Source organism: Phyllobates terribilis, unplaced genomic scaffold (assembly GCF_046119375.1).
Source record: "Phyllobates terribilis strain yellow unplaced genomic scaffold, ASM4611937v1 Scaffold_98__1_contigs__length_5973952, whole genome shotgun sequence".
Taxonomy (NCBI): Eukaryota; Metazoa; Chordata; class Amphibia; order Anura; family Dendrobatidae; genus Phyllobates; species Phyllobates terribilis.
This window is the reverse complement of record NW_027362858.1, coordinates 2,849,789-2,857,976: the sequence shown is the minus strand read 5'-3', so window position 1 is coordinate 2,857,976 and position 8,188 is coordinate 2,849,789.

The following is an 8,188-nucleotide window of genomic DNA, read 5'->3' as shown; positions in this document are numbered from 1 at the left end:
GCCCCCACACAGTGTAATGCCCCCATTATGCCCCTTATACAGGATGTATGATGCCCCCACACAGTGTAATGCCCCCATTATGCCCCTTATGCAGTATGTATGATGCCCCCCACGCAGTGTAATGCCCCCATTATGCCCCTTATGCAGGATGTATGATGCCCCCACACAGTGTAATGCCCCCATTATGCCCCTTATGCAGTATGTATGATGCCCCCCACACAGTGTAATGCCCCCATTATGCCTCTTATGCAGGATGTATGATGCCCCCACACAGTGTAATGCCCCCATTATGCCTCTTATGCAGGATGTATGATGCCCCCACACAGTGTAATGCCCCCATTATGCCCCTTATGCAGGATGTATGATGCCCCCCACACAGTGTAATGCCCCCATTATGCCCCTTATGCAGGATATATGATGCCCCCACACAGTGTAATGCCCCCATTATGCCCCTTATGCAGTATGTATGATGCCCCCACACAGTGTAATGCCCCCATTATGCCCCTTATGCAGGATGTATGATGCCCCCCACACAGTGTAATGCCCCCATTATGCCCCTTATGCAGGATGTATGATCCCCCCCACAGTGTAATGCCCACATTATGCCCCTTATGCAGGATGTATGATGCCTACAGTGTAATGCCCCCATTATGCCCCTTATGCAGGATATATGATGCCCCCACACAGTGTAATGCCCCCATTATGCCCCTTATGCAGTATGTATGATGCCCCCTACACAGTGTAATGCCCCCATTATGCCTCTTATGCAGGATGTATGCTGCCCCCACACAGTGTAATGCCCCCATTATGCCCCTTATGCGGGATGTATGTTGCCCCCCACAGTGTAATGCCCCCATTATGCCTCTTATGCAGGATGTATGATGCCCCCACACAGTGTAATGCCCCCATTATGCCCCTTATGCAGGATGTATGATGCCCCCACACAGTGAAATGCCCCCATTATGCCCCTTATGCAGTATGTATGATGCCGCCACACAGTGTAATGCCCCCATTATGCAGGATGTATGATGCCCCCACACAGTGTAATGCCCCCATTATGCCCCTTATGCAGTATGTATGATGCCGCCACACAGTGTAATGCCCACATTATGCCCCTTATGCAGGATGTATGATGACCCCACACAGTGTAATGCCCCCATTATGCCCCTTATGAAGGATGTATGATGCCTACACAATGTAATGCCCCCATTATGCCCCTTATGCAGGATGTATGATGCCCCCCACACAGTGTAATGTTCCCATAGTACCGCCATGCCCCCACACAGTATAATCAGAGGTATAACTAAGGTCTGACGGGACCCGTTGCGAGATTTCGACCACCCCCCATCCTGATACATACAGTGGGTAAGGAAAGTATTCAGACCCCTTTACATTTTTCACTCTGTTTCATTGCAGCCATTTGGTAAATTCTAAAAAGTTCATTTTTTTCTCATTATAGTACACTCTGCACCCCATCTTGACTGAAAAAAAGAAATGTAGAAATTTTTGCAAATTTATTAAAAAATAAAAACTGAAATATCACATGATCATAAGTATTCAGACCCTTTGCTCAGACACTCATATTTAAGTCACATGCTGTCCATTTCCTTCTGATCCCCCTTGAGATGGTTCTACTCCTTCATTGGAGTGCAGCTGTGTTTAATTAAACTGATAGGACTTGATTTGGAAAGGCACACACCTGTCTATATAAGACCTGACAGCTCACAGTGCATGTCAGACAAAATGAGAATCATGAGCTCAAAAGGAACTGCCCAAGGAGCTCTGAGACAGAATTGTGGCAAGGCACAGATCTGGCCAAGGTTGCAAAAGAATTTCTGCATTACTCAAGGTTCCTAAGAGCACAGTGGCCTCCATATTCCTTAAATAGAATAAGTTTGGGACCACCAAAAGTCTTCCTAGACCTTGCCGTCCAGCCAAACTGAGCAATCGTGGGAGAAGAGCCTTGTTGAGAGAGGTAAAGAAGAACCCCAAGATCACTGTGGCTGAGCTCCAGAGATGCAGTAGGGAGATGGGAGAAACTTCCACAAAGTCAACGATCACTGCAGTGCTCCACCAGTCGGGCTTTTATGACAGAGTGGCCTGACGGAAGCCTCTCCTCAGTGCAAGACATATGAAAGCCCGCATAGAGTTTGAACAAAAACACATGAAGGACTCCCAGACTATGAGAAATAAGATTCTCTGGTCTGATGAGATGAAGATAGAACTTTTTGGTGATAATTCTAAGCGGTATGTGTGGAGAAAACCAGGCACTGCTCATCACCTGCTCAATACAATCCCAGCAGTGAAATATGGTGGTGGCAGCATCATGCTATGGGGGTGTTTTTCAGCTGCAGTGACAGGCCGACTGCTTGCAATTGAAGGAAACATGAATGCGGCCAAGTACAGACATCCTGGATGAAAACCTCTTCCAGAGTGCTCTGGACCTCTTACTTGGCTTAAGGTTCACCTTCCAACATGCAATGACCCTAAGCACACAGCTAAAATAACGAAGGAGTGGCTTCAGAACAACTCTATGACCATTCTTGACTGGCCCAGCCAGAGCCCTGACCTAAACCCAATTGAGCATCTCTGGAGAGATCTGAAAATGGCTGTCCACCAACGCTCACCATCCAACCTGACGGAACTGGAGAGGATCTGCAAGGAAGAATGGCAGAGGATCCCCAAATCCAGGTGTGAAAAACTTGTTGCATCATTTCCAAGAAGACTCATGGCTGTACTAGCTCAAAAGGGTGATTCTACTCAATACTGAGCAAAGGGTCTGAATACTTATGACCATGTAATATTTCAGTTTTTCTTTTTTAATAAATTTGCAACAATTTCTACATTTCTGTTTTTTTTTTCAGTCAACATGGGGTGCAGAGTGTACTTTAACCCCTTAAAAGCCCAGGGCGTACTAATACGCACCTGCGCCCTAGGCTTTAAGAACCAGGTACGTATTAGTACGCCCTGTTGATTTCGCCCGCACAACCTGGGTGTCAGCTGATTGTCACAGCTGACACCCGGTGCTATGTGCTAGGAGCGGTCCTGCAACGCTGCGATTGAAGACGATCGCAGCATTGCCAGGGCAAAGGGAGGTGATCACCGATACTCACCTCTCCTGCCGGCGTCCAACGCTGTTTGCCGCGGCTTCCCGGGTGTTGCCATGACGACCCAATGTCATCATAACAACATCTGGGTCACCAGACAGCAGGAGGATACTTTGGTCATGCGCAGTGCACGACCAAATTATCTTCTGCATCTGCAGCGCTGACAGCCTGTATAGCACAGGGATGGTGCTCCATCCCTATGCTATACAGGCGATCAGAGTAAAAAAGTGAAAGTCCCAGAGTGGGGAAAAAGTATAAAAGTAAAAAAAGAAAAAAATTGTAAAAATATTTAAAAAAATCAAAAAAAGAATCCACCAAAAATAAAAATATAATGTACCCATCAATAAATATTATTATTATAAAAAAAAAAAAAAAAAAGTATACATATTTGGTATCGCCGCGTCCGGAACAACCTGACCTATAAAACTGCCCCACTAGTTAACCCCTTTATTGAACACGGTAGAAAAAATAAATAAAAAACAAAGCAAAAAAAAAAAATGCTTTATCATCATACCGCAAAAACAAAAAATGGAATAACACGCGATCAAAAAGACGAATATAAATAAAAATGGTACCGCTGAAAACGTCATCTTGTCCCTTAAAAAACAAGCTGCCATACAGCTCCATCAGCCGAAATATAAAAAAGTTATAGCTCTCAGAATGAAGCGATGCAAAAAGAATGTTATTTCTATAAAATAGCTTTTATTGTGTAAAAGCGCCAAAACATAGAAAAACTCTATAAATGTGGTACCGCTGTAAACATACTGACCCGAAGAATAACGCTGCCTTATCAATTTTACCACATTCGGAACGGCATAAAAAAATGAAAAAAAAAAAACAATTCCTGAATTGTTGTTTTTTGTTTATTCTGCCTCCCAAAAATTGGAATAGAAAGCGATCAAAAAATGTCACGTGCCTGAAAATGGCACCAATAAAAACATCAACTCATCCCGCAAAAAACAAGCCGTCACATGACTGTCGGCCAAAATATGGAAAAATTATAGCTCTCAAAATATGGCGATGCAAAAACTAGATTATGCAAAAAAAATGCGTCTTTTAGTGTGTGACAGCTGTCAATCATAAAAACCCCATATGATTCTGGTATCGCTGTAATTGCACCGACCCGAAGAAAAAAGTCGTCTAATCAGTTATACTGCACGAGGAACTGCGTAAAAAATAAACTCTAGGGTTAGGGTTGGGGTTGTATTAGGGTTGGGGTTAAGGTTGTTTTTTTTTTCAAAAGTAAAAAAAAAAAGATGACGATATGGCGACTAGTGTTGAGCACAAGTGCTCGCTACTTGAGTTTGCATTGGGTGCTCAGGTATGCACTGAGTATCGCGGGTGCTCGAGTGACATGTTCGAGTCTCCGCCCCATATGCTTCGCGGCCAAAAAAACATTGCGGGGATTGCCTGTCATGCACGGACGATCTCTGCATGTTTTTTTTTGGGTGTCTTATAACTGTGAAACATGCGGGTGGGGACTTGAACATGTCACTCGAGCACGCGTGATACATGGTGCATACCTGAGTACCCGATGCAAACTCAAGTAGCGAGCACGTGCGCTCAAGACTAATGACAGCTTATTCAATATGATGACCTAATGTTATCAAATTCTGTGTTGTACCTCTGGGTTCAAAATGTTCACTATACCCCTTGAGGGGTGTAGTTTCCAAAATGGGGTCACTTGTGGGGGGTTTCCACTATTTAGGCACCCTACTATTTAGGCGTCCACTCTCAATTCCAGCCAATTTTGCATTCAAAAGACCACGCAGTGCTCCTTCCCTTCTGAACTCAGCCGTGCTCCCAAACACTGTATTTTCTCCACATATTGGCGTACTCAGGAGAAATTGCACAACAGTTTTTGGGGTCCATTTTCACCTCTTACCCTTGTGAAAATAGAAAAATTGGGGCTAAAACATCATTGTTGTGGAAAAAGTTTGATTTTTTTATTTTCACGGCTCCATGTTATAAACTTCTGTAAAGCACTTGGGGGTTCAGGGTGCTCACCACACATCTAGATAAGTTCCCCGAGGGGTCTAGTTTCCAAAATGGTGTCAATTGTGGTGTTTTTCCACTGTTTAGGCACAGCAGGGGCACATCCGCTAATTATTCAAGCAAATTTTACATTCAAAAAGTCAAAGGTGCTCCTTCCCTTCCGAACCCTGCCATATGCCCAAGCAGTGGTTTTCCCCCACATATGGGGTATCGGTTTACTCAGGAGAGATTGCACAACATGTTGGATGGTGCAATTTCTCCTGTTACCCTTGTGAAAATGCAAAACTGGGGTCTGAAAAACATTTTTGTGGGAAAAATGTGAACATTTTATTTTTACGGCTCAATGTTATAAACTTCTGTGAAGCACCTGGGGGTTCAAGGTGCTCACCACACATCTAGACCAGTTCCCTGAGGGGTCTAGTTTCCAAAATGGTGTCACTTGTGGGGGTTTCCACTGTTTAGGCACATCAGGGGCTCCCCAAACGCAACATGGCGTCCGCTAATTATTCAAACAAATTTTACATTCAAAAAGTCAAATGGCGCTCCTTCCCTTCCTGCCATGAGCCAAAATAGTGTTTTTTCCCCACATATGGGGTCTATTTTTTACTGTTACCCTTGCGAAAATAAAAAAAATTGGGTCTAAAGTAACATTTTTGTGAAAAAAGTTAAATGTTAATTGTTTTCTTCCACATTCCAAAAATTCCTGTGAAGCACCTGATGGGTTAATAAACTTCTTGAATGTGGTTTTGAGCACCTTGAGGGGTGCAGTTTTTAGAATGGTGTCACTTTTGGGTATTTTCTGTCATAAAGACCCCTCAAATTGACTTCAAATGTGATGTGGTCCCTAAAAAAATGGTTTTGGAAATTTTGTTGGAAAAATGAGAAATCGCTGGTCAACGTTTAACCCTTATAGCTCCCTAAAAAAAAAAATTTTGGTTCCAAAATTGTGCAGATGTAAAGTAGACATGTGGGAAATGTTATTTATTAACTATTTTGTGAGATATAGCTCTCTGATTTAAGGGCATAAAAATTCAAATTTTGAAAATTGAAAAATTTTCAACATTTTCGACAAATTTCCATTTTTTTCACAAATAAACGCAAGTGATATGGAAGAAATTTTACAACAATCATGAAGTACAATATGTCACAAAAAAAACAATCTCAGAATCAGGGGGATCCGTTGAAGCGTTCCAAAGTAATTACCTCATTAAGTGACAGTGGACATAATTGTAAAAATTGGCCTGGTCATTAACGTGCAAACCACCTCGGGTTGTAAAGGGGTTAATGAGAAAAAAATGAACTTTTTAGAATTTACGAAATGGCTGCAATGAAACAAAGAGTGAACACTTTAAAGGGGTCTGAATACTTTCCGTACCCAGTGTATATGTATGTCCCTTATCATTGGCCCCAACCTGGTATATGTTCCCTGTTCTGCCTCGGTTCTTTAGTGTATAGAAATTAATAAACTATTACACTCACCAGGGGCGAACATAGAAGTGATGGGGCCCCATAAGAGGAGTATAATGCACTCCCCAAAATCCTCCATACTGTATAATGGGCAGCCCATAGTCATCCATGTAGTATAATGCACAGCCCATAGTCATCCATGTAGTATAATGCACAGCCCATAGTCCGTACATGTAGTATAATGCACAGCCCATAGTCCGTACATGTAGTATAATGCACAGCCCATAGTCCATACATGTAGTATAATGCGCAGCCCATAGTCCGTACATGTAGTATAATGCACAGCCCATAGTCCGTACATGTAGTATAATGCACAGCCCATAGTCCGTACATGTAGTATAATACACAGCCCATAGTCCATACATGTAGTATAATGCACAGCCCATAGTCCATACATGTAGTATAATGCATAGTCCATACATGTAGTATAATGCACAACCCATAGTCCGTACATGTAGTATAATGCATAGTCCATACATGTAGTATAATGCACAACCCATAGTCCGTACATGTAGTATAATGCGCAGCCCATAGTCCGTACATGTAGTATAATGCGCAGCCCATAGTCCATACATGTAGTATAATGCATAGTCCATACATGTAGTATAATGCACAACCCATAGTCCGTACATGTAGTATAATGCATAGTCCATACATGTAGTATAATGCACAACCCATAGTCCGTACATGTAGTATAATGCATAGTCCATACATGTAGTATAATGCACAGCCCGTAGTCCGTACATGTAGTATAATGCACAGCCCGTAGTCCGTACATGTAGTATAATGCACAGCCCATAGTCCGTACATGTAGTATAATGCACAGCCCATAGTCCGTACATGTAGTATAATGCACAGCCCATAGTCCGTACATGTAGTATAATGCGCAGCCCGTAGTCCGTACATGTAATATAATGCGCAGCCCATAGTCATCCATGTAGTATAATGCACAGCCCATAGTCTTCCATGTAGTAGCATAATGCACAGCCCATCCTCTTACATGTAGTAGTATGGCCAAGGGCACCGTGTACTCTCTGATTTAAAAAAAAAACATTATACTCGCCTTCTCTCCGCTCCCTCGCCGCACGGTGTCTTTTTCTGGAGCTGCCGCTGACTTCAGCTGGAAGCGACAGGAGAGGATGATGTTACTTCCATGCGCCCCTAATGACGTACATGCCGATGTCAGCTGCTGGCCTCTGATTGGTCGGCAGCGTGTATTGTGGCACTAAGCTGAATGTCAGTCCGAGAACACACATCCAGCTGCAGCAGGGGTTGGTGTTAGCTGGGCCCGGTCACAGGAGCGACTGCGGTCATTAAGCCTCTCAATATAATGCTCTCATAGTACCTCTATTTCCCCACACCGTATAATGTTCTCACAGTACCGCCATCTTCCCACATACAGTATAATGTTCCCACAGTACCGCCATCTTCCCACATACAGTATAATGCTCTCATAGTACCACCATCTTCCCACATACAGTATAATGTTCTCACAGTACCGCCATCTTCCCACATACAGTATAATGTTCCCACAGTACCGCCATCTTCCCACATACAGTGTAATGTTCTCACAGTACCGCCATCTTCCCACATACAGTATAATGTTCCCACATACAGTA